At 41.4% G+C, this 24,988-nt stretch overlaps 1 protein-coding gene across 2 annotated transcripts in view; it reads left to right on the plus strand.

The window, feature by feature from the left end:
- LOC134634047 (zinc finger protein 883-like) overlaps positions 1-24,988 on the plus strand; it is an 83,977-nt gene that overhangs the window by 45,180 nt on the left and 13,809 nt on the right. The gene's annotated exons all lie outside the window — the stretch shown is intronic.

The following is a 24,988-nucleotide window of genomic DNA, read 5'->3' on the forward strand; positions in this document are numbered from 1 at the left end:
AGGATGTGATTCCTTCAAGAGTCATGGTGAGAATTACATAAATATTGGAAATTGGACAAGTTGCTGCTTAAGTTTTTATAATAGCAATTTGCATACACTCCAGAATGTTATGAAGAGTGATCAGATGAATTGCATCGTCCTTCTTTGCCATGAAAATGAACTTAATCCCAAAAAACCCTTCCACTGCATTTCATTGCTGTCATTAAAGGACCTGCTGAGACCATTTCAGTAATCGTCTTCTTAACTCAGCACAAGGCTGGAGATCATCATGTCAGGCTGATTGTGTTAGGATGACAGACCTGACATGTTAAATGGAGGGTGATGCTTGAAATCATTGTTCTTCCATTGTTAACCTGCAAAGAAACATGTGCAGCCATCATTGCGTTGCATAAAAATGGCTTCACAGGCAAGAATATTGTGGCTACTAAGATTGCACCTAAATCAACAATTTATAGGATCATCAAGAACTTCAAGGAAAGACATTCAATTCTTGATAAGAAGGCTTCAGGGCGTCCAAGAAAGTCCAGCATGCGCCGGGATCGTCTCCTAAAGAGGATTCAGCTGCGGGATCGAAGTGTCACCAGTGCAGAGCGTGCTCAGGAATGGCAGCAGGCAGGTGTGAGCGCATCTGCATGCACAGTGAGGCGAAGACTGTTGGAAGATGGCCTGGTGTCAAGAAGGGCAGCAAAGAAGCCCCTTCTCTCCAAAAACACATCAGGGACAGATTAATCTACCACAGAAAGTATGGTGAATGGACTGCTGAGGACTGGGGCAAAGTCATTTTCTCCGATGAAGCCTGTTTCCGATTGTTTGGGGCATTTGGAAAAAGGCTTGTCCGGAGAAGAAAAGGTGAGCGCTACCATCAGTCCTGTGTCATGCCAACAGTAAAGCATCCTGAGACCATTCATGTGTGGGGTTGCTTCTCATCCAAGGGAGTGGGCTCACTCACAATTTTGCCCCCAGAACACAGCCATGAATAAAGACTGGTACTAAAACGGCCTCCAACAGCAACTTCTCCCAACAATCCAACAACAGTTTGGTGAAGAACAATGCATTTTCCAGCACGATGGAGCACCGTGCCATAAGGCAAAAGTGATGACTAAGTGGCTCGGAGACCAAAACGTTGAAATTTTGGGTCCGTGGCCTGGAATCTTAATCTTAATCCCACTGATAATTTGTGGTCAATCCTCAAGAGGCAGGTGGACAATCAAAAACCCACTAATTCTGACAAACTCCAAGAAGTGATTATGACAGAATGGGTTGCTATCAGTCAGGATTTGACCCAGAAGGTGATTGAGAGCATGCCTAGTTGAATTGCAGAGGTCCTGAAAAAGTAGGGCCAACACTGCAAATACTGACTCTTTGCATAAATGTCATGTAATTGTCTATAAAAGCCTTTGAAACATATGAAGTGCTTGTAATTATATTTCAGTTCATCACAGAAACAACTGACAACAAAGATCTAAAAGCAGTTTAGCAGCAAACTTTGTGAAAACTAATATTTGTGTCATTCTCAAAACTTTTGGCCACGACTGTACTGGTCACTTACAAAGCAGCTGCCTCTGTTCCAGTTCATCTATCCCTGCTTTTGTCTTTACTGTTTAAATCCAGAGTAGAAACAAGAGTCTGATGCATAAAAACATCCATGCAAAGTGCTCAAACTGTGGTACCATTCACACTGAAATCACGAGTTAGCCAGATGACTTCAAAAAACAGATCTAAAGCAGGTTTTCCATCTATGAAAGTTCCTGTTGAGTTTACATGAGAGACAAAATTATTTAGAATAGAAAGGGGAAATTTGGTTGTATTTCAGCTCCTAATTTGATTCCAGAAACAATGTGAGCATTCAAAGTTGGCATTGAAGATGTTTTTAAAATATTTAAAAAATCTAAAGTAAACTGTACTCATTAAACTGAACATATTAATACTGCTTTGAGAATTACATGGAAAAAATAATTACAGACGATAAAAATATTTCAACACCAATGTAAAAATGTCAATATAAAGTTGATATTTCATGTAAAACTGCAAATTTTTGTGCAGAGTTAGTGAAAGTCTGCTTTAGAATTAGATTTTGTTCACATTTATTTTTTTATTTCCAGGCTTGACTGTTGTAATTCATTTATAATCAGGTTGTTCTAAAAACTCCCAAATAAACATCCAGTTAATCCAAGAAGTTTGAGATTAAAATTATTGGGTGATATGTAAGAACCAGCAGGGAAAATCTGAGATATAATCAGAAACAATTACAGTATTCAAACTTATCATAGAAATTGTTCAACACATTTTTAACATACAAAACCTTGAATTATCAGGCCCCATCACATCTTAATAACTCTATAGTACCGTATGATCCCAACAGAGCACGTCGCTGTCAGACTGCAGTCGTACTGGTGATTCCCAGTTTTTAAAACTAGAATGGGAGGCAGAGCCTTCAGCTTTCAGAATCCTCTCCTGTGGAACCAGCTCCCAGTTTGAATTCAGCAGACAGACTCTTCTTTCTGTTTCCTTCCCGGCATCAAAGTCCTCACTCGTCTGCTTGTTGAGGTTTTTCACTAATACTGCAGTTTGGACAAAAGTCGCAGCACTCTGTGGGACACTTTTAGTGTAAAAACTGATAAAACATTATTTTACCTTCATGTGACCCTAAGACTCCTTTGTAAATATTGTTTGGTGTCACATGGCATTTCTTTCCTCACAGGAAAACTGGCTTCAGTGATTCATGAAAAGCAGCATTTCTGTTAAATGACAATAAAAACAATCACATACTGTGTATTCATCATGAAGCACAACTTCTACAGATTTAAATAAGATGCAGTGATTCCAGCTGTTTGATTTTCTATGATATCATATCAGTTATGCATAGTGATGAAATAATTTCAATCCTGAATTCAAATGAATTAGTAATAATCTATTAATTATTTATTAAAGCATATCAAAAAACTAGAAACTAGACTGAATGTAGAGAACAGTTTGGACCTTTAGATTTCACACTGTTCACAGAGAGCTGCTCTGTGTTTTAAGACATAAGATTTAATCATGTTCTGGTTTCACTCTTCAAAGTTTTCTCACATTTTCTTTGTAACCTGAGGAATGTTTTACAAACCATGGAAAATCATCAATACAAACAACAAACACAATATTAAGATGGAATTAAATACTGTGTGTAAAATGTCTTTTTACCTGATTTTTCTGCAGTACCAGGAGAGTTACTAATAAGGCTAAAACTACAATGACTGCAATGACCCCTCCTACGATTGCTCCAACATTAGATGAATTCCCTGAAATGAAAAAGAGGTCAGATAACTGATTTTTTTCCTTGCAAGTTTAATAATTTTGCTTGTTCGGTTGCTTGATTTGTAGCCCTATTCCAACAAGCCTGTTCAACAAGCTCTGAGTTTAAAAATGCATTTTGAGTTTATTAGCTCTGTGATGAATAACTCTGAGTCTGACAGCAAAACACCATCAATGGAGCTTTAATAGCACAGTTCACCATGGCAACAGGTAAATAAATTGTAAATAAATGTGGACCAGGGGATATAAAAATGTCAGTGTGGAACGTGATATTAATCTTTAAAAAGGAGGGAAGAAAATAGTCAGTTTGATCAGCTCAGTCCACTCCACCATCATCATCAGTTCATCACACGCAGGGAAAAACGTTTTTATTAAAAAAACAAAATATTGACAGTGTTCCTGACAGATTACTCAGTTATAGCAGTAAAGGTATCGAGCAAAAACATTTTCCCCACTGATAACTGATGTGTTTTCAAAATGTTCCTTTAGCTTTTTGAGTGTATTGCAGTGTGTTGTTTTTGCTATGCTTACACCCCCCACCCCAAAAAGGAAAATAATGATGTTAATTTACCTTCATTGATCTCCACGAGGATATTAGTTATTTTAGTCTCCACAGCATCAGCCAGTTCACACGTGTATGTTCCCTCCTGATCTGAGGAGAAGTCCTGCAGTGTGAGGCTGCCTGACTCTGACACATCCTTTACATGCTGCTTCCACTCCTCTGAGACTGTGTACTGACTGTCAGTCTTTGTCAGGATGATCTGACTGTGGTCGAATCTCCAGATGAGGTTTGTTACAGGGGTGTGTGAGGAGGAACAGTGGATTGTTGTTTCAGACTGGCTCTCAGTCACTAATCCTGAAAAAACAGAAAGATTTTTTTTTATTTGATTCTAATTTAAAATTTTTAGTTTCACCTTTCTAGGGTATAAAAGATGGTGACTTATCACAATGTGACTTAATTTCTCTGTTCTCTACTCTCTCTAATGACTTATCCTCAGACGTGATTCACCAAACTCTGAAGGAGAGACTAATATTTCCTTTGATTGCATGAAATACAAAACTGTCACGATCTGAGGTGACAGACCGTGCGGTGGTGTGCGTGATGGACCCAGGTGTGAACACAAGTGAGGATACGGAGTGAACTTTAAACCAAAAGCGAGCCTTTATTGTGGCTGGTGAAAACAAGGCAGAAACAGCGTGACTAAACTGAACCTAAACTAAACTGGGAAACAGATACTGATAAACTAAGGAGACTCAGAAAACCATGGCGAAGATTGTACAGACTGGCTGCGAGAACATGGAGGGTGGGAACACAGACGACGCGACACAGACTGCATGAAACACAGAGACTAAATACACATGAGGGATAATCAGGGGAAGTGGCCACACATGGGAGCACAGCTGACACACATGAACCTAACGACAGGACAGGAGAAGTGAAACTAAATACACTGACATTGAATACAGACTTTCAAAGTAAAACAGGAAACATGAAGATTAGACATGGAGATAAGACATGACATGAACTTAACATAACCGTATAGACATGGAACCAGGGAGACTGAGTACAGGGGAAGATGGCAGAAACGACAACATGACTTGGCAACATAAGACACACAGACAAAAACACATGAAGGGCAAGGGAGACTTAATACAAGGGCAACATAAGGACAAATGGGCTAGAAGACTTAATGAATCGAAACAAACAATAAACATCAAAATAGACTAAAACTCAAAACACTGGGTCACATGACCCAGGACCATGACACAAAACAAGTAAGGTACGATTAAAAAAAAATTAGTTCAACGACTTTTCAAAACCTAAATGAAGCTTTTAAAAGGAGGAACTGTTTTATCTTCAGAATGAGATGTTAAACTCATCTTGTTGCCTGAAGGTTGCTCTCTTCCTGTTTCTGCGAGTGCTGACTGCACAGCTGTAATTCAGATCCATGTCACTCTTTGGAAGTATCAGAGAACTGCTGATGCTGTAAAGCTGCTGGTCAGTCTGATGGGCTGTTGTGTTGTTGTTGGTGATGCTGGATGAAGGGCTGGTGGACCAGGTGAGCTCAGGTTAAATGTAGATTCCCTCTGAGTTGCAGGAGATCGGCTTTACGGACTGGAGCTGAAAAAAAGAACAAAAAAACTAAGAATAACAAAACAAAACAAAAGAAAAATATATTACTAAAAAAAGTCAGAAAGAGATTTTGTTGTCACATCTTGAAGTTGTTGAAAAAAGTGTCACGTGACCAAGTGGTCTGTAGTGAACTGAACTCAGGTTTTGAACTCAATATTTTATTAGGCTTAAACTCTGGAGACGTGGCAAGGACAAAAAGCAATAAAACGTAGAGCTTGATGGGTCCAGCAACACTGACGCACCGGCTCATGTATCAAGCTCACAGAGCGAAGCTTGTATCAGTGCGCGTGCCGCTTTAAGAAAAAGTCACGTGATCGATACAGCTGTTGTATCGCTCATTGCCAACGCGCCAAACTGTGTTTTAAAGTTGTTTTTTTTTAATGAACTTTACTTAGAACAATAACAATGACCATCTCAAAAAGACAAGCGACATAATCATTCAGAACAGAATCACACCTCCTTTTTCTTTTCTCCCAATCAGAGGAATACACATCATTGCCACAGTGCAGTTGGTACACCACAATGAAATCGACAATAACTGAAAGTAAACATACATACATATATACATATGCACATACATATGCATACATACACATTTATACACACACATCTACATAATAATAATAATATAAAAAGATGAATAACCAATACAAAAAAAAATAAAAACAAATAAATAACAATAAAAAAGAATGAAAAACAAGGAACAGAAATAAAGGAGACAAGGGGGATCATAAAATCTCTAAAAGTGAGGTTCCATAAACAAGACACATAACTTAAATAAGGGGCTAAGAAAAATCAAACTCTTCTAAAAATCTATGCAATTTGATTGCTTGGGGCTTATTTATTAGCTTCAGAGATTTACGGAGCAGAGAGAGTTCGTTTTTAAGAGCAGGCCATGAAGGGGGGGATTTAGCATATCGGCATTTATGAATGTAATACTTTGTTAACTAAAAACTCAATATTTTTGTCCTTAAGGATTACTCCAATTTGAATATTTTGAAAAGACCAAAAATCAATATTTCCATACTGGGACAATATTAGGACATGGAGGGATTTCCATAAGTTCTGGATTGTCACACACCCATAAAACATGTGCTCTGTTGTTTCCGGGGTTGTTTTACAAATATAACAGTTGTCTAACACAAATTTAAATCTGTCTCTCATAAATTCATTGGAGGGGTAAATATTTTTTGTAGTTTTAAAATGGACTTCTTTAAATTTGGGGGGAATTGGAAATTTTAAATATTTGGTTCTGATCAACGAGATCTCAGATTTGTTATAATCTTTAAAGATGAGTGAATGTTTGGTCCTACCTGGATATAAGATGTTAACCAAATACCTCCTCAAAAACTGATTATTGCATTTTTCATTAACCAAGTCAAGACCATCTAATTTAATTTTATGTAAATTTGGAGTCGGTATATTTGAAAAATGGTTCTTTATCGTATTGACAAGGACTATTGGGATTTTCTGTGAAACCTTTTTATAGAGCTCGAATAAGCAACTCATGTCATATTTTTCATTAAACCTGTTTAATTCAAGTATATCTCCATTTTCATCCATTATATGTGTCACAGACCAAATTTGTTTTGTCATCCATTCTTCCACAAACAAAGGAATTGGATCCCCCCAACTTTGTTGAAAATAAGAGATGGTATCAAGAACCAGATCTCATTATCATTTTTTAAGAAAGATCGGAGCCAATTAATCTTTAACATGGCATTCATTATTTCAAAATCGATTGGTTTTAAACCCCCCGCTTCATAGTCTTTTACTGATATAATGTCCCTGTTACTGATATAATGATGTTTATTTTTCCATATGAAATTAAAATTCACCTTATTGATGTCTTTTATAATTCTTGGTGGGATGGCTAGGGAATAAGCTGGATAGATTAATCTGGACAAAGATTCAACCTTGGTCAACATTATCCTGCCGAACAACGTTAAATCTCTCTGTAGCCAATGGTTTAGAGTTTTTTTGCATTTGTCAATTGTATTCTGAATATTCTTTTCTTCACTATCAGCCATGCATTTAGTTACCCAAATTCCAAGATATTTGATTTCATTTTTGACAGGTATATTGTACAAAGAAGAGTGAGAACAATTGTAGATACTCATGAGTTCACATTTGTCCAGGTTCAGGCGTAGTCCATCAGAAAAGATCTTTATTGTATCTAAGGCCAATGGAATTTGTTCTTTATTTTTTAGAAAGATTGTTGTATCATCGGCAAGCTGACTTATTATTAATTTGTGGTTATTTATGTCTAATCCTTTGATGTTTGAATTTATGACAGTAATAGCAAGTAGTTCAGTGGCTACAATGAATAAAAGAGGTGAGATGCTGCAGCCCTGCCTGATACCTCTCTCCACCCTGAACCTGGGACATGTGCCTTCTGAACGAGAAACACAATCATTAATATCAGTGTATAGCATAGTGATCATATCCAGAAATGCATCTCCAAACCTAAAATGTTTAAATGTCTTAATAATAAAAGTGTGTTCGATAGAATCAAATGCTTTATGGAAGTCCAAGAACAACATAAAACCATCATCCTTAATTAGGTAATCATAATCGATAAGGTCCAAAACCAAGCGGATATTATTTTGGATCAACCGTCCTTTGAGAAATCCTGATTGTGTTGGGCTAATTATTTCAGAAATGCCTGTTTTTAGTCTTGTTGCTAAAACTTTTGTAAAAGTTTTGTAGTCTGTATTTAAAAGTGTTATCGGTCTTAGATTACTTAGTTTTTTCTTATCTGTCCCCGGTTTTGGAATTCATTTTATAGCTCCTTGTTTCATTGTTACCATAAGCTCCTTTTGATTTATACATTCATTTAACGCACTGAACAATAGTAATTTTAGATCTTCCCAAAAGTGCTTATAGAAATTAGTTGTTATTCCATCTGGTCCCGGTGAGCGATCAGATGCCATGCTCTTAATAGCAAAATCAAATTCTTCTATAGTTAGGTCTTCATCACAAATTTCTCTAAAATTATCCTCAATTACTGGAATCCAATTACTGATTTTGTCAAAGACGGAGGTGACATTTTGTTCTGAGTATGAAGACTTATAAAGGTTACTGTAAAAAGTAAATACTTCAGTTTTAACTGCAAATAAGGTAACTGTTTGTCTTTGTTTCAGTGTAATCTAGCAACATAGCAAAAACAGCAATGTGACTTGCAGTGTATTTATTTATTTTATGGAAGTTAAATGTCGCATCTGTTCTGTGGAGCTTTCTTACACCAACAAAAGCACCTCCTCAATGTTTAGGCATCACAGAGCCAAACATGAAAATGAGGAGACAAACACACCAAGAATGAACACTGGTAGGCCTGTATAGACATTGAGTAGCATGTGTTTTATTATTTTGAAATCAAGCATGTAGGAAGACTGTTCTGGACCAGGCAGTCCTGAATTTATTATAAAGGACTGCCAACCCCTTAGTATTGTGGAGAGTCAGGGGTTCAAAGAGCTGGTTCAGGTCCTTGATCCATCATACGTTTTGCCAACCAGAAAGGTTTATATAGACAATGTCTCATCAGGTAGCTGATGTTAAGTCCTGCATACTGATTTAATTTAGTTTCATCTTCAGACCATCAAGGTATTGATAGTCAAAAAACATGCGGAGGAACTCGAACAAGTGAAAATGGAGTGGTCTGCAGTAATTGCCCCCACAACATCTGAGCCACAGCCTGGACCTTCATCAGAGCAGTCCCCTGTTCCAGGCAAGTTCAGTATTATCAGCTTATCCGTACATTTATTTTGATGCTCATGGGTACTAATTTGGAGTAGATGACAAAAGCTAAAATGGCCATGCATTTTTTATTATTTCAGAAAACCTGTGGCAGACAAACCAACAATGTAACAGTGGACTCCATCATTGAGGTCCAGCACTACTTTGTGGAGAGAAACCTTCCAACATCAGAGGATCCTTTAACGTACTGAGGGAATAGGTAGACATCTTATCTGAACTTTTTCCACCTGGCTTTACAGTTTTTGTGTACCCCAGCTTCATCTGTGCCCTGTGAGCGTGTGTTTTCCAACGCTGGGGAAATGGTGTCAAATAAACGCAATAGACTGAATGCAAAAACATTGGATAAAGTTATTTTTCTGAATAAAAAATTTATAATAAACTCTGAGTCAATTACATTTAAATGGGTAATATCACATTCACAATACTTTTATTTTAAATTTTAATTTTCACTTAATGTCTTTCACACTATATTTTAAATATGTCTACAATATTTGAAATGTAAAAGATATAAAATGATTGCATGTAAAGTACAATACCTTACAGCAGGGGTGGGCAACTCCAGGCCTCGAGGGCTGGTGTCCTTCAGCTTTTAGATGTGTCCTTGATCCAACACAGCTGATTCAAATGGCTAAATTACCCCCTCAACATGTCTTGAAGTTCTTCAGAGGCCTGGTAATGAACTAATCATTTGACTCAGGTGTGTTGGCCCAGAATGATATCTAAAACCTGCAGGACACCGGCCCTCGAGGCCTGGAGTTGCCCACCCCTGCCTTACAGTGTAAACACCAGGGGTCCCCAATCTCAGTCCACGAGGGCCGCTGTCCCTGCAGTTTTTAGATGTGTCCTTGATTCAATTCAATTCAATTTTATTTATATAGCGCCAAATCACAACAAAAGTCGCCTCAAGGCGCTTTATATTGTACAGTAGATAGCACAATATTAAATACAGAGAAAAACCCAACAATCATATCATATGACCCCCTATGAGCAAGCACTTTGGCGACAGTGGGAAGGAAAAACTCCCTTTTAACAGGAAGAAACCTCCGGCAGAACCAGGCTCAGGGAGGGGCGGCCATCTGCTGCGACCGGTTGGGGTGAAAGAAGGAAAACAGGATAAAGACATGCCGTGGAAGAGAGACAGAGATTAATAACAGATATGATTCGATGCAGAGAGGTCTATTAACACATAGTGAGTGAGAAGGTGACTGGAAAGGAAAAACTCGATGCATCATGGGAATCCCCGGCAGCCTACGTCTATTGCAGCATAACTAAGGGAGGATTCAGGGTCACCTGGTCCAGCCCTAACTATATGCTTTAGCAAAAAGGAAAGTTTTAAGCCTAATCTTGAAAGTAGAGATAGTGTCTGTCTCCCGAATCCAAACTGGAAGCTGGTTCCACAGAAGAGGGGCCTGAAAACTGAAGGCTCTCCCTCCCATTCTACTTTTAAATACCCTAGGGACAACAAGTAAGCCTGCAGAGCAAGAGCGAAGTGCTCTAATAGGGTGATATGGTACTACAAGATCATTAAGATAAGATGGGGCCTGATTATTTAAGACCTTGTAAGTGAGGAGCAGGATTTTGAATTCAATTCTGGATTTAACAGGAAGCCAATGAAGGGAAGCCAAAACAGGAGAAATATGCTCTCTCTTCCTAGTCCCTGTCAGTACTCTTGCTGCAGCATTTTGGATTAGCTGAAGACTTTTCAGCGAGTTTTTAGGACATCCTGATAATAAAGAATTACAGTAGTCCAGCCTGGAAGTAATGAAGGCATGAACTAGTTTTTCAGCATCACTCTGAGACAGGATATTTCTAATTTTAGAGATGTTGTGCAAATGGAAGAAAGCAGTCTTACATATTTGTTTAATATGTGCCTTGAAGGACATGTCCTGGTCAAAAATGACTCCAAGGTTCCTCACAGCATTACTGGAGGCCAAGGTAATGCCATCCAGAGTAAGAATCTGGTTAGATACCATATTTCTAAGATTTTCAGGGCCGAGTACAATAACCTCAGTTTTATCTGAATTAAGAAGCAGAAAGTTAGCGGCCATCCAGGTCTTTATGTCTTTAAGACATTCCTGCAGTTTAACTAATTGGTGTGTGTTACCTGGCTTCATGGATAGATAGAGCTGCGTATCATCTGCATAGCAGTGAAAATTTATGCTATGTCTTCTAATGATGCTGCCTAGGGGAAGCATGTATAATGTAAATAGAATTGGTCCTAGCACTGAACCCTGAGGAACACCATAATAGACCTTAGTGTGTGAAGAGGACTCTTCATTTACTTGAACAAATTGGAGTCTATTAGATAGATATGATACAAACCACTGCAGCGCAGTACCTGTAATACCTACAGCATGTTCCAATCGCTCGAATAGGATATTATGATCAACAGTATCGAACGCTGCACTAAGGTCTAGCAGGACAAGCACAGAGATGAGTCCACTGTCAGAGGCCATAAGAAGATCATTTATAACCTTCACTAAAGCTGTTTCTGTGCTGTGATGAGCTCTGAAACCTGACTGAAACTCTTCAAATAAGCCATTCCTCTGCAGATGATCTGTTAGCTGTTTGACAACTACTCTTTCAAGGATTTTTGATATGAAAGGAAGGTTGGAGATTGGCCTATAATTAGCTAAGACAGCTGGGTCTAGAGATTGCTTTTTAAGTAAGGGTTTAACTACAGCCACCTTGAAGGCCTGTGGTACATAGCCAATTATTAGAGATAGGTTGATTATATTTAAGATTGAAGAATTAATTAATGGCAGGACTTCTTTAAGCAGTGTTGTAGGAATGGGGTCTAAAAGACACGTTGATGGTTTGGAGGAATTAATTATTGAAGTTAACTCAGAAAGATCGATTGGAGAAAAAGAGTCTAACTTAACATCAATGGTACTAAAAGTAGCTGTAGATAATATTACATCTGTGGGATGATTATTGGTAATTTTTTCTCTAATGATAAAAATTTTATTTCTGAAGAAGTTCATGAAGTCATTACTAGTTAACGTTAAAGGGATGGTTGGCTCAGTAGAGCTCTGACTTTTTGTCAGCCTGGCTACAGTGCTGAAGAGAAACCTGGGGTTGTTCTTATTTTCTTCAATCAGTGACGAATAGTAAGATGTTCTGGCTTTGCGGAGGGCTTTCTTATAAAGCAGCAAACTATTTCTCCAGGCTAAATGATGATCCTCTAAATTTGTGACACGCCATTTCCTCTCGAGCTTACGAGTTATCTGCTTTAGGCTACGTGTTTGAGAATTATACCACGGAGTCAGTCTGCCCTGCTCTATGTTGGTACAGGGCATTGAAGATGATAACAGTGGGTGGATTATATTCTTAAACTTAGTTACAGCACTTTCAGAAAGACATCTACTTTGATAAAGTCTACTCTCCATTGCTGTGTAATCAATCATTGTAAATGTAAATGTTATCAGGAAATGATCAGACAGCAGAGGGTTTTCAGGAAACACTGTTAAATGTTCAGTTTCTATGCCATATGTTAAAACAAGATCTAGAGTGTGATTAAAGTGGTGGGTGGGTTCTTTTACATTTTGAGAGAAGCCAATTGAGTCTAATAACAGATTAAATGCAATGTTGAGGCTGTCATTTTTAGCATCTACATGGATGTTAAAATCACCCACAATAATTATTTTATCAGAGCTGAGCACTAAATCAGATAAAAAGTCTGAGAAATCAGAGAGAAACTCTGTGTAAGGCCCAGGTGGACGATAGATGATAACAAGTAAGACTGGTTTCTGAGTTTTACAGCTGGGGTGGACAAGGCTAAGCATCAGGCTTTCAAATGAATTAAAAGTCTGTCTTGGTCTTTCGTTAATTAATAGACTGGTGTGAAAAATTGCTGCCACAATGCCCCCTCGGCCTGTGCTTCGAGGTTTCTGGTAGTTAGAATGACTCGGGGGTGTTGATTCATTTAAACTAACATAATCATCCTGCTGCAACCAGGTTTCTGTAACGGTGTGTTCACACCGAACGCGATAGAGGCGGCCAGAGCGTCAGGTTTACATGTAAAGTCAATGGAAAGGGCGCGATGACACGCGATTGCGCGTCCGGCGAAAATTCGGAGGCAGATTTGCGTCGCCAAAACGCCAAAACGCCTGAAACGCGTGTCAGTGTAGCGCGTGGGGCGCGTTTGACTCGCGAAAAAAACCACGCGCGTGAATTTTTGTGTTGCATTTTGTGCATACGCGTGTTTCGCCTCTACCGCTCGAGTTGGAAAAATTGAACTCCAGCGTCAAATCGCGCCGCGACAACCAATCAGGAGCCTGGTGACGTGGCTCTGACCTAGGTCAAAGGGGCAGATCCAGCCAAAGCCCTTCATTCTTCATTCAGTATGGAGGAAAAGCTCATCAGTGCCGTGGCTAATCATCCAGAGCTATATGATGCTAGCTGCTACTTTTACAGAGACAGGAATAAAAAGGACCGAGCTTGGAGGCACATAAGTGAGGAGATCGGGCAACCTGGTAAGTTCATTCATTCTTCTTTTTAATTTTCAGACTGACCCGATGAAGCCGCGCAAAAGCTAGCAAGCCCGCCTACTGTCCCGCTATTTTCCCACTGATGTACAAATACCGTTCTGCTTTTATGCATGTTGTCATATAGGAATATAGTTTATTAATAAACAGCACACAGTGGTCCCGCTCATCCGTCACTGCCTCGCTTCTTCGCAGATTTTTTATTGCACAGTACAGCATTGCATTCTGCAGCCTGATTGACAAATCTCCTCCGTGCTGTGTCTCCTGCACTTGCCAAATTTATCATGTTTGGTTTTGATAACCATCACGTCCAATAGAAAAAACAGCACAAAAACACCCATAACTATGACCCTCGTTCGGAAATAGACACCTGCACCGCAAGGGAAAAAGGCGCATGAAAGTGGCAGGCAGACGAAGACAAAACACGGCATAATAATACTTTTACGTTTTGCACTTTGAGAATCAACTTGTGAGAACTGTGAGTAATGTTCATGTGTGTGGGGAAAAAGTGTATAAAGTGCGTGGCGAGGGGCTAGTTATCCTGACAACCCCTGCTGCAATAAATGAGGGACCACTGTATATACTTTCTCTATGATTATTGTATTCAACCTGTTAACATTTAATATTGTCTTGATAGAACCAACTGAATCTGCGGCAGAGCATCCCCTGTTGCTTTTCCTGGCTCCCCAGTCCCTGAGCTCCTGCTGCTGCACCCACAGGTATGTAATTGTAGCATCAGATGTACAGCACGCACTGATAACTTTTTACTCGGTGGGATTCCCTTGTGATCACTTTACTAAATGTCTACAACCAATCTGATTATATCCTGTGTTTTGTTTTTTCAATGTTGAAATGAAAATCTAGCATCAGCCTTCTCATTTCTTTGTGTTTTGTGCTGTTTTACAGGCCCAGAGAGGAGGACGGGTCCCAGGACGGGTCCCAGGACGGTCCATCGGCGGTGGAGCTGGCCATCCTGGAGTTCCTGAAGAGGCCACGCCAGTCTCCAATGGAGCATTTCCTCCACAGCCTTGTTCCTGCTCTGGAGAGCTGCTGGGTCCTTTTTATTCCTGTCTCTCTGTAAATGCTTATATTTTATATATTTATGTTTTTCTGTTTGAGAATTGTAATATTATTTCAAATAAATTTTTATAATGACTAATGTCTCAGTTCTACTACACAGCAAATGTTGGCACACGACTTGACACATGTAGAATTTATTTCATATTATACTAATGACAAAATATACTAATACAGTGGGATGCAAAAGTTTGGGGAACCTTGTTAATAGCCAGTATTTTCCTGTATAAATCCTTGGTTGTTACAATAAAAAATGTCAGTTAAATATATCATACAGGAGACACACACATTGATATTTGAGAAGTGAAAAGAAGTTTACTGGAATTACAAAAAGTGTGCAATAATTGTTTAAACAAAATCAAGCAGGTGCATAAATTTGGGCACCACAAAAAAAGAAATGAAATAAATATTTAGTGTATATCAATGTGTGTGTCTCCTATATGATATATGAGGGGCCTTTGTCTGGACGTGCTTCCCGTCCAGAGCTCCACAGCAGAGAGGGAAGTTCCAGCGCTCCTGGAATCCCTCTGTGATGGACCGCCAGTCTCCAGGTGAAGGCACAGCCATGAAGTCGTCCACTAGACAGTCCCAGATGGCCGTCGCTACCTGGGGGGGTGATCTGGCACACCGTGGACACACCGACTCTGAAACTGAACGTGATGGTCCTGAAGGAGTCCCCGGTGGCAAGGGACCTGGACAAAATTGTTCAAAATTAGTATTATGTGTACTGCAGTTACAAAATACATTATTCAAATTCCAAAACACTTTTGTGATGTCAGATTTAAATTACAAAACAAATCTTACATAAAACATTTTGTAATTATAAGGATAATTACATAATATATATTAGATATAATATAAAACAGTTGTTTTGTTTTAACTTTAACATATCATAATTTGATTGGTAGCAACTTTTACCACTACAGTGAGCCAATCACTCATAATTCCTAGACATGTCAATCAGGTAGGAATGAAGTAAGACATTAATAGAAATAAAGAGTTGTATGTTGACATGTAGCCCTTTCCTTGCTTAAATCATTGTTAATATTTTTGAAAAATTAACCTGTGATAAGACAGCATATCAAGATAGAATATGCTAGATAGAACCATATAACTAAAGATGAACCAAACTGTTCACAATTTATCTAGCTCTCAGATTTAAGAAAGGCTGGTGACCCCTGTTATAGAGTCTGACAGCTGCAGGGATTATATACAAATATTCAACTATACCAGAATTAAACCAGGTGTAAATAAAAAAAAGGAGTGAGTATCACTACAAAGATTACCAACAGTGGGCCTCATACCACAGTTTGATATCAGCAAACACCGAGAGCATACACTGATAGACACCACAGCCATGCTATCATTGCTAACACTGATAACAGCATAAATCAAATTAAATCGGGACTTGATGAGACCTTTCGAGTATCACTAGAAATATTATAAACAGTCGTCTCCGTACCAGTTTGCTATCAGTAAACACCGACGGCATTCACTGTTAGCATACCACAGCCATGTTAGCAGTGTATAAACGGATGGTTTAGCATATATTAGCACAGGTATCAATAAAGGACTACTGTATTAAACACTTTTACTAACCTCAGGCAGATGGACAGGCGCTCTGCAGGTGGGATTGAGCGCCTGTAGTTGGTGTCTAGGCGGGCGATTCTGGGACCGACGCGGGACAGCAGGTCCTCAAACTGGGCAAGTGAAAAGACAGTGATATCGCTGTCATCGCCGTCATCCAGGCGCAGCTCCTGGGGCAAGTGGTGAAACTCATCAAACTGCTCACGCCTCTGGAGGACTGGAACCAGGTACGGCGAGGACGTCCTTAACGCCGCTGCTCTGCTCTCCACAGTAAATAGAGAAGGGAGACTCTCTCTTCAAGCGCTAGCTCGACAGCTGCCATCTAGCAAAGATACCGTCTGGCACAACTTCCTCCCACATTCCTCCCACATTTCCGGTTCACGCGCGTGAGACGATGCAATTTTGAGGCGCGATGGATTTCTGTTGGACACGAGTTGAGGTGCGAATGTGCACGCGTCAAATTAGGGGCGTTTGGAGCGTTTTCGCCCGCGCCTATCGCGTTCGGTGTGAACACACCGTAAGGCAGAGTAAATCGATTTGTTGGTCAATTATTAAGTCATGTACTAACAGAGACTTGGAGGAGAGAGACCTAATATTTAATAATCCACATTTCACTGTTTTACTCTTTGGTTCAGATGTGGATTCTGTATTGTTCTTTCTTTTTGATTTTTTATGTTTAAGTTTTTTATTGCTGGTTTTTGGTTTGTTTTTTGTCTTTTTGGGAGCTGACACAGTCTCAATGGAGATGGGTTTTTGGGGGGGGTAGCAGGAGGAGAGAAGCTGCAGAGAGGCGTGTAAGACTGCAACTCTGCTTCCTGGTCCCAACTCTGGATAGTCATATTTTGGGGGGTTTAATAAATTGGTCCATATTTCTAGAAATGAGAGCTGCTCCATCCAAAGTGGGATGGATGCCGTCTCTCCTAACAAGACCAGGTTTCCTCCAGAAGGTTTGCCAATTATCTATGAAGCCCACATCGTTTCTGGGACACCACTCAGACAGCCAGCAATTTAAGGAGAACATGCGGCTAAACATGTCACTCCTGGTCTGATTGGGGAGGGGACCAGAGAAAACTACAGAGTCCGACATTGTTTTGGCAAAGTTACACACCGATTCAATATTGATTTTAGTGACCTCCGATTGGCGTAACCGGGTGTCATTACTGCCGACGTGAATTATGATCTTACTGAATTTACGTTTACCCTTAGCCAGCAGTTTTAAATTTCCTTCAATGTCGCCTGCTCTGGCCCCTGGAAGACAATTGACTATGGTTGCCGGTGTCTCTAGCTTCACATGTCTGAGAACAGAATCACCAATTACCAGAGTTTGACCCCCGGCGGGTGTGTCGCCTAGTGGGGAAAAACGGTTAGACACATGAACAGGTTGGTGGTGTACCTGGGGCTTCTGTTTAAGACTATGCTTCCTCCTCACCGTCACCCAACCGCCCTCGTTCCCCAGCTGCTTGGGGTCTGCCGGGGGAGAGCTAGCGGGGCCTACGCTATCGTCGGCTGCACCAGCTACAGGGGCTTGGCTAGCTACGGGTGAATGAAGGGTGCGAAGCCGAGTCTCCAATTCAGTAATCCTGGCCTCCAGAGCTGCAAATATGCTACATTTGTTACAGGTATCATTACTGCTAAAGGAGGCCGAGGAGTAACTAAACATCTGACACAATGAGCAGGAAAGTGCAACAGGGACAAGTGACGGGGGAGAGGTAAGTGACGGAAGTGACGGACAAGGTAAGCGACTCATGTTGTAACTGACGTCAGACGCCGGAGATTTTGGCGGAAAATTAAAGCGAATGGTAGTTTAGATTTGAATAAATTCCTTTAAGCTTCAGTATAACCAAATACACTTATCAATTGTCTTATAACTAACAACATTTGTCTAAATCATCTCCAACACCCTGGAGGACAACGGGGAGAGTTTAGAGGCTCTCCAAGATTACATTGATCAGTACTTCCAGGATCTCGTGATGAAGAAGGCTCAGAGTGCAGCTTCCCCGGCCAAACCTGACACGCCGTCGTCGAAAAGACTTCGCCCGGCAGATTCCCCCGGCACAACATCGCCAGCCGGCAAAGATATTGTCGACATACTGGAGTCAATCGACCAACGACTGTCCAGTTTCGATGCAAGGCTGTCCTTGGTGGAGATTCTTCACCGGGAATTTAAATCCTTGCGAGAGTCCCTGGAGTTCAGCCAGCAGCAGGTGGAAACGCTCGCTGCTGAAAATGCCACGCTAAGGGAGTCGGTGAAATGTCTCACAGACAATGTTACTCAGCTAAATAGAGAAAATAAAAAAATAAAAGAAACAGTTATTGATCTACAAGCTCGTAGCATGCGTGATAATCTGGTATTTTCTGGTATTCCAGAAGCCGCTGGAGAGGACGCGGAGACCACGGTAAAAAGCTTCATCAAAACCCACCTGAAGCTGCCGGAGGACACGGTGAAGAACATCGTCTTTGATAGGGTGCATCGCCTCGGCCCCATTCGGGCTGCGGCCGGGAGACCACGTCCTATCGTGGCCAAATTCGGCCACTACAAACAAAAGGAACAGGTGAAAAGCCGCGGCAGGGAATTAAAAGGAACGGACTTCAGCGTGAACGACCAGTTCCCCAAAGAGATCCTGGAACGACGCAGGGTCCTCTTCCCAATCCGACGTAGCTTTATCCAGAAGGGCTCCCGCGCTGTCATCGCTGTGGACCGGCTGTACGTGGACGGACAGCTCCACCGCGACCCCGACATCACTCCGTGGCTGTATTAACTTCACACCAGATAAGAATCCGCTACACCCTTTCCCCACCCACTCACACTAACTTGCATTAACATCTGTTTAACTTACTAGTATCAAATCACATCTTAGGTGTGATTTCATAGCAGAATTAACACCGTCACTCTCCGTCAATGGTTTGATCGGAATGTTTCCGGATTTTTTTTTTTTTTTTTTTTTTCTTCTCGTTTTTTGTTCTCTTTTTTCCCCCTCTTGTTTTTATGCTGCTCACCCTTGTCCTTGGTTTCTTTCTTTCTTTCACTGCTTCGATCACCTGCTTCCACACTCATCCACAAACAACATCCTTTATTTGGACACATACGCACAGCACGATCACGCACAGCCATGCGCTCAACGGCAGCACATTTACATCAGACAGCGCACACAGTCGTATAGGATACACACACTTAAACCAAGCGTACTCATATTAGTAAATATGCACACACATAGTCAGACTCAGGGAGCATCTCACCACACATTTTTTCTCTCTCCCCCTCTTTTTATTTACGAACAAGTGATGTATTCTCTCCACCTGTCTAAGCGACACACACAGCGCACACCCCTAGTTATACACAGACATCTATGGGTGCACTAAGATTCGTTACATGGAATGTAAATGGAGCTGGCTCCAGAGAAAAGAGGTTAAAAATATTTAACCAACTCAAAAAACTACAGGCAGATGTTGTCCTTTTACAAGAGACCCACAGACCTCTTAGAGGTTCGAATGAACTTAAAACACCTGAGTTTCCTAATGTGTTCTCAGCTTGTTATAATTCTAGACAAAGGGGAGTAGCAATTTTAATCCATAAAAAAATTAATTTCACAGTACTCGATACAGTTATAGATCCAGAGGGCAGATTCTTAATCATTAAACTATCTATACTTGATAAAAAGCTATGTATTGTAAGTGTATATGGTCCAAATGTTGATGATCCCTCATTCTTTCACGGTTTTTTCAGTGCAATCTCCGAACACTTAGATGGCACACTTGTTCTTGGAGGCGACCTCAACCTTGGACTAAATGAAGAAATGGATAGGCTCAATACAGCAGGAACTCAGCGTAATTGGCAGTCCATAAATATAATCAAACAGTATATGAGCGACTTTGGTCTTTGCGATGCATGGCGCTCCCTTCACCCCACCAGGGAGAAGCAGGGAAAGCTGTGATGAGAGGTAAAATAATTTCTTTCTCATCACATAAAAAGAAAAAAGAAAACAAAAATATCCAGGAATTAGAAAAAACCATCAAATCACTAGAAGAAGCCTATGCGTCCGACCAAGATCAGGAAACATTGAACAAAATACGCAAAACAAAACTAGAATTAAATGAGATAATTGATAAAAAAACAAAATTCTTAGTACAAAGACTACGCTTACAAAATTATGAACATGGTAATAAATCCGGTCAATTTCTAGCAAACCAGCTAAAAATAAATAAAGAAAAAACAACTCTATGTGCTGTTCAAGACTCATCTGGGAATACAGTATATGACCCGAAACAAATAAACAACATCTTCAGGGATTTCTATAAAACGTTGTATTCACCACAAATAAACCCATCTAAAAAGGAAATTGATCAGTTTTTAGACAACATAACTCTCCCAAAATTATTAGACTCTCAAGCAATGGCATTGGATTCGCCACTGACACCAGGTGAACTCCAGGAAGCCCTGATAAGTATGCCCAATAATAAGGCTCCAGGTCCAGACGGCTTTCCTGCAGAATTCTACAAAGAATTCTGGACGATTTTAGCCCCAATTTTTTACAGAACGCTGTTGGAAATCAAAGAAAATGGCAGACTCCCATCAAATATGAATTCTGCAAACATTAATCTCCTGCTAAAACCAGGCAAAGACCCTGTATATCCCTCAAGCTATCGTCCAATATCCCTTATAAACGTAGACCTTAAAATAATCTGCAAAGCTCTCTCGAAGAGACTAGAGAAAATAACCCCCCTCTTAATTCATCCTGACCAAACTGGTTTCATAAAAGGTAGGCACTCATCAACAAATACACGTAGATTACTTAATTTGATAGACTACTCATACAGTAAAAACCTTGAAACTACAATATTTTCTTTAGATGCAGAAAAAGTGTTTGACAGAGTTAACTGGAAATTTCTATTTGCAACTTTACACAAATTTGGTTTTGGATCTTCTTTCATCAGCTGGTTAAAAATATTATATAATTCCCCAACAGCTTGTGTCAGAACAAATGACCAGACATCCTCCAGCTTCTGTCTCCTGAGGGGCACCAGGCAGGGATGCCCACTCTCCCCTTCACTGTTTGCAATTTTTATTGAACCACTAGCAGCAGCAATTAGACAGAATTCAGTAATTAAGGGCATAAAATGCAAGAACGTGGAACATAAAATCAGCCTTTATGCGGATGATGTGCTACTCTTTCTCCAAAATTCACAAACCAATATCTCTGGGGTGATTGAATTGATAAACTCTTTTGCAAGAATATCAGATTACTCAATTAACTGGTCAAAATCTACAGTCCTTCCGATTAATTGCTCCTTCCATAATTCCTCTTCTACTCCACTGCAATCGGGAAATATAAAATATTTAGGTATTAATGTTTCTCCCAAGCTTGCAGATCTAACTAAATTAAACTATATCCCACTTTTAAAGAAAGTAGAAGGCGATCTGGCTAGGTGGAAATGTCTACCCATATCACTCATGGGAAGGGTTGCCGCTATAAAAATGATGGTCTTACCAAAAATAAATTATTTATTCTCAATGATCCCAACTAAACCGCCACAAGATTGGTTCAGATCTCTAGATTCATATATGTCCAAATTCCTTTGGAAAAATAAGCCCCCACGTATAAGCTTAAAAACACTACAAAAGACCAAGGATAAAGGAGGATTAGAACTACCTAACTTTCAGCACTACTTCTTAGCCAACAGGCTCCAATTTATCTCAGGATGGCTAAAACATACCCTCTTAGATGAACCTTGGCTAGATGTAGAACAAGCACTTTGCAATAATCTAGAGATTTCAGATCTACCATTTATCAGCTCAAACATTCAACGACATGAATGCTTCAAAAGCGTCAACATTAGCTCCTCTCTGACAGCATGGTGGGAGTTTCTGAAGTTGACAGAATCTTCATTAATCCCATGCAAACGTACACCTATCTGGAACAACCCTGACATATTACAAAACAATAATATGATAAACTTTTCAGATTGGAGTGGTAAAGGAATCAAATATTTAGAACATATACTAGAAGGAACAGAATTTATTTCATTTGACAGACTAGTTACACAATATGGGATCAACAAGAAAAGATTTTTAGAATATCAACAAATTAAATCCATAGTAAAAAAGAAATTTAAACCGGGTCAAGTTGAACTACAAACACCACCAAGTGTGGTTCAATTTCTTACTCTTAAAACCCCCAAATTACTATCCAAAATATACAGAATGCTTTCTAAAATAGATGAATCAATATCACTTCCTATTGCAAAATGGGAAGCGGATTTATCAGTTAACTTAGACCAAAACTTCTGGTCTCAGATTTGCTTAAAAACCTTTCATCTAATTAGAAATCCCAGTCTTCAATTAATTCAATACAAAATACTACATAGAGTGCACTATACAGGTCATCGGATGTTCAAGATGGGCTTTACGTCTACCAACAACTGCTCACACTGCCAAACCAATTCACTGGACAATTATATCCACGCTCTTTGGTTCTGTCCACCAGTTCAGAAGTTTTGGCGTGAGATATGTGAAGACTTATCGAAGTGTCTGAAGTGTAACATTCCAACTTCTCCTTTAGTGTGTTTGTTGGGCAGCTTAGATAATGTCACTTCAGAAAAGAATATAGCCCACATGGTTTTCACTGCCCTATGCATAGCCAAGAAAACAGTCCTCATGAACTGGAAAAATAAAAATAATCTTAATTCTAACCAGTATAGAAATTATCTATTAGATTACATTAGTCTTGATACAGCCTCTGCCACCACATCAGATCAATTGCTCTGGGCTCCTTTGATCAACTCCATCACCTAGTGGGGGTGGGGGGTCATAGTTTGGTCCCACCTTTACTGTTGTGATTGGTGTGGGGGTAGGGACAGGCTTAGGGCGTCGGGGGGTTCCCCAGGAGCATCTTCCTTGGGGGGCTCAACCCGGGGTAGCGGTCATGGCCAATTAAGGGCTCTGTTGGCTCTTAGGTGACGGTTTCCTCGTGGCTGCGTGCAGCGGGGCTAGGGGAGGGTCTGTGCTGACGGACGTGGGTTACTGACCTGGTAGCCTGGCTGCCCCTGGGTGGGTCCGGGACGGGCGTGAGGTTCTGGGGGCGCTCCGTCTCTGGGCTGGGGCCCTGGCCGGGCCTCGGGGGCTCGGGTCCTGGTTGGTGTGTTGCTGGGGTTGTGGGCGGGTGGGTATATGGGGGCCCGGTCCTGGCGCAGGGCGCCGCCAGTGCATCGAGCCACCTGGGGGACTCTTCAACTGGTGGGGGAGGTTGTCACATCTTGCAGGAGCTTTCCTCTCCTCAGGAATTCTCTCTGCAGGAGGGGGAGATATAGGAGAGGTGGAGGAAGATCTCAGCCTGGGCGTCTATTGTCTTGTGTAGTCTGGAAGATGAGTGGATGATGGGGTGGGTGCAGTTTTCTCTGTAGTGGGGTCGGGTGGGCTGTCCCGGGCTCTGTGGGGCCGGGCGGCGCTGCTGCACTGGGCCCTGGTCCGGATGGGCCTGGGCCCCCTTTCCCTGGCGGGTTGCAGAGCATGGGGGTACCTACTGGGGTCAGCGGGGGAGCTGGCCCCAGGGAGGGGTCACTTGCCCCTCCCTTTCTTCCCTCCCCATCTCCAGCTGCCTCCCTCTTCCCGCTCCACCACAATCACCCACACATGCGGGGCCTTGGGGTAGGGGTGTGTCACCAGGGTGCAGAGGAGGCATCCCCCCCTCTGTCCCCTTCTGGCTGCCTCTGCCTCAATTTTATCTCACAACTTAGACATTCACATTACTCACACTCTCATAACACATACATATAGGATCTTGGGGGTGGGCTCACAACACGGACTCCAAATTACCATCAGGGTGTACACCTCACCCCTGGCGTCGTTGCCCACCTCTCAATTTTAAATACACGTAGACATTGAGGGCTATCAGGAGGGGCTATGCGCTTACCTGCTGCTCTCTGGCAGGTAGCTCCATGCCCTCCTGGGTTTTAATTGCACCTTAGAACACATATACATCAACACTACATATGAGCGGGTAGAGGGAGGTTTGGAGTCTTCTCACACCCCCGGTCTCTGCGGCCTGCTGGAGCGGGGGGGCTAGGAGGAGGAGTTGGCCGTCCGACTGGGGTCTGGGGTGTGGGGCCTCCCTGCTGCTGCGGAGTCGGGGCAGTCTGCTTCTCCCCACTGCAGGGAAAAGGGTAACACCACCTGGGTCTGGGTGCAGTTTCCCCCTCCAGGGGCAAGGGTACCTAGACCCGGTTCTTAGAGTACGCTTGGGGAGTGTGATTGTGTGTACAGCGTCTCTTTATGTCTGTCTCCACGTTGGTTGAGTGTGGAGTAATTGCCTATGAGAGCATGAGGGTGGGAATGGATGTTTGTATTTGAGTGTGCCTGTATGTCTGTGTCTATATGTCAGGTTGGGTATCAGACGCCACCTCTCTGGGGACATCTCAGGCCCTCCAAGGTTTGGAGGCCTATCTCCCCCCACCACTTCACCTGCCGGTGGCAGACGCCCTCAGACATCGATGCGTTGGTGGTTCTTTGTGTCCGGGGGTGGGCGTCCGGGTACACACCGGCTCACTCCTTGGTGGCTGCTTATCGGGGCCTGGAACCTGGGGCTCGCTCGGGCCACTTCGGGGGTGGGGTGCCCTCGGCCTCTCGGCCTGGGGCTCGGTCACTCAGGCACAGCTGGCT

The sequence above is a fragment of the Pelmatolapia mariae genome, linkage group LG9 (assembly GCF_036321145.2).
Source record: "Pelmatolapia mariae isolate MD_Pm_ZW linkage group LG9, Pm_UMD_F_2, whole genome shotgun sequence".
NCBI lineage: Eukaryota > Metazoa > Chordata > Actinopteri > Cichliformes > Cichlidae > Pelmatolapia > Pelmatolapia mariae.